Here is a 3,319-nt window from a genome sequence, read left to right as displayed (position 1 = left end):
CAAGAGGGTCTGAATCCTCTTTGCAGGAGCTACTGTCTCCATGCACTCAGTCACTCTGGAGGCAGCCAGAGGAAATGATTATATTCCTACATGGTGCAGCTCATGGTTCTTATTACAACAGTGACCTTAGCAGGTGCATCAGGGTAAAGCCCTACCACATGATGGATCATTTAACTTGATGCATCTCTTCACTAACTCATTCATTCTTTCAATAAACACGGAGCAATACGAGCTAGGCACTGCTCTTTGCAATAGAGAAATGAGAAAAAGCAAAACAAGCCATGATTCTTACTCTTACTGAGTTTGGAATATAGTGGGAGGAGATCCAAGGAATCATACAAATATGGGTGAAAATACAAATAAATGCTACGAAAAAAGGAAGAGCATTTGCCATGAGGGAAAGTGTAGTATGTGGAGAAGTGTTGGTCAAGACTGTACATGACTTTGCAGACCACATTAATGATTATTATTATTATTAATACATATTATTGGAGATTTTTGGTACAACATGATAATATTATGAGGTTTAACTTTTGAAAACATTACTCTGGAAGTTATGTTTTTAAAAAGTGGTTGGGGGTAACTGGACAATATGCAGAGAGTAAGAGACACCAGAGTACCCAGTCCTAAATGGTATGTCTTCATCAAACCCCTTCCCTCAAAGCTCAGAGGTTTATGTGGAAGAGGAGGCAGAAAGATTGTAAGAGCCAGCGGTGGTGGGTAACTCCAAGGAGACAACACCTTACAGATACAACAGTCACTCATGGAGACTGTGACAGCACACACAGGCCTGTACAGGTTTAAGCCACAGAGTGTATCCCAGTATTAAGAGGGGGCATGGACATGAGGACACATGGACACATGGACATTCACCCCTAACAAAGAAGCTATTTGCAATTGATAGCTGCTAGGAAGAGGAAATTGATTTTCTCTTGAAGTGTCACTAAATATATCAAACACACTTCAGGGCAAGCCCATGCCCAGTAGTACCAGGCAAACACAAAACAAACCCTATGGTTTTTTTCTTGAGCACATTTTGTTTCCTTTGGGTATATCTTACCATTGATCTTCTTCAGTTTTGATTTTCATTGTTTTGTGCTGTGTTGTTTTTCTTATTTTTTGAGAAATAGAAACACAGAGAGAGAACATAAGAGAGCATGAAGACGGGTGAGTAGGGAGGTGGGAAGATCATGCTAAACTTGGTGTCTAGAAGTACAACTACATATACATGGCTGGACTAAAGACTTCCAAATACAGAAAACTTATGGATGGACTGGATATGCAGAAGAGGGGACTAAGATCATCTCAGTAAATACAAAGATGTGGGATGCAAACCATGAGCATGGATGCATGAGATTTCCCAAGGAAATAATAAGAGCATAAGAGACAGATTCTGAGAACACTAACATTTAGTCCCAGTGACTCGGGAGGCAGAGGCAGAAAGACTCAAGTTCAAGGTCAGCTTGGGCTGCAGACTGAGTTCAAGGCTACGTTGGACAACTTAGTGAGACCCCTATCTCGTCATAAAAAAGTAGAAAAGGGTCCTGGGATACAGATCAGTGGGAGAGAGAAACAGGTCCCAAAGGACACTTTAAGACATTCTCAAAGAAGTAGTAGAAAACAGAAATGAAATTAATGGAAGAAAGCTCAACAGGGGAAAAATGGACTGAAGATATAGATAAACTAAGAATTGAAAACATGCAGCACAAATAATAAAATCCCAGAGACAGATATTGGGGTTCAACCTGAAGGTCATAAAAGCAAAGCAGCCAGCCACTGGCTCTTACCTCTACCTCAGATCAAAAAGGCGATCCTACCTCCAGGATCTCAGAATGAGACTGAACTGATATCTGTCTCCTCCTGTTTTATTTGGTTTTTGGTTTGTTTTTTTTTTTGGTTTTTCGAGACAGGGTTTCTCTGTGGCTTTGGAGCCTGTCCTGGAACTAGCACCGTAGACCAGGCTGGTCTCGAACTCACAGAGATCCGCCTGCCTCTGCCTCCCGAGTGCTGGGATTAAAGGCATGCGCCACCATCGCCCGGCTGTCTCCTCTTGTTTTATACTCATCTCTAATGTAGGAATTAAAGACATGTACCACCACTGCCTTGCCTCTATGGCTAACTAGTGTGGCTACTGGGATTAAAGGTGTGTGCCACCACTGCCTAATCTGTATGGCTGACCAGTGTGGTTGTTTTACTCTCTGATCTTCAAGCAAGATTCATTTATTAAAATACAAATGAAATATCACTACAAAACCATCCTTTGGGTTTACTAACATGAAGGTCACTAGTGACTTTGGCGAAAGAAGATTCTAGCTATTTATGAGAGGTTGAAGGAAGATGAGATAACTCTTCTGAGAAATTTCTTTAAAAGCAAAGACTGATAACTCAAGGAAGGCAGACTTGTGGGTGGCATTACTTTAAGATAGGATAAGATAGGAGGGACTATTTCACCCCAAGGAACACCTGTTTGAAAGAAAGAAGTTTACCATATTGGAGAGAAAAGGGGAAGCTAGGAAGACATAAAAAGCACCCATGGAAAGCATGGTCCCTGAAAGGAAAGGATATCCTTCACCAATTCAGACAAGAGGCTCTGCAGAGGAGAGAGATGGGGTGATGTGTAAATACGGTGGCAGGGAAAGGAGGCGCTGCATGATACTTGCATTTTTTTTTCAATGAAATAGATGATAAGGTTATCTGCTAAGAGTAAGAAGGTGGGCCTGGGGACTGAAGGTCTGAGAAAACAGTGAAGAAGCCTTTAAAAAGTTAGCCTGGAGAATGAGAGGCACTTAAAATTCTTAGTAGGGCTGCAAAGCAGTGATGAGGACTTTATTGGGGATACAGCTGGTGACAGTCAGGGGAGGTAACTAAGCTGCATAGGAATACATGATGAAACTTAAGAACCAGGAGACTCGGGTGATCAACTTATGCATTGATATAACCCCAGATGATGGCAGTCCTTGTGGCTGCAGGTGGGGAATAAAGGGAGACAGAAACCAACGTCTTCACTGAGAGAGTTGGTGTAATACACACACACACACACACACACATACACACACACACACACATATATATATATCCGACCTAACAGATTGTCACAAACTGGATGCCTTAAGACAAGAGTTTATTCCTTTGTCATCTGCTTTGTCATCTGAGAGGCTATAAAGTCTGAGTTTGGGTGTTTGAATGTGGGCAACAGGATCGTTCCAATCTCTGCCTCTGTTATCACATAAATGTGTTGTCTCTATGCACACTTGTGTTCAAATTTCTCCATTCTTTAAGAACGTTAATCACGGGACTGGGGTTCGCTCTACTATAGTAC

The sequence above is a fragment of the Microtus ochrogaster genome, chromosome X (genome assembly GCF_000317375.1).
Source record: "Microtus ochrogaster isolate Prairie Vole_2 chromosome X, MicOch1.0, whole genome shotgun sequence".
Lineage (NCBI taxonomy): Eukaryota > Metazoa > Chordata > Mammalia > Rodentia > Cricetidae > Microtus > Microtus ochrogaster.
The sequence above is the reverse complement of the archived record's forward strand: the minus strand, read 5'-3'. Positions refer to the sequence as shown.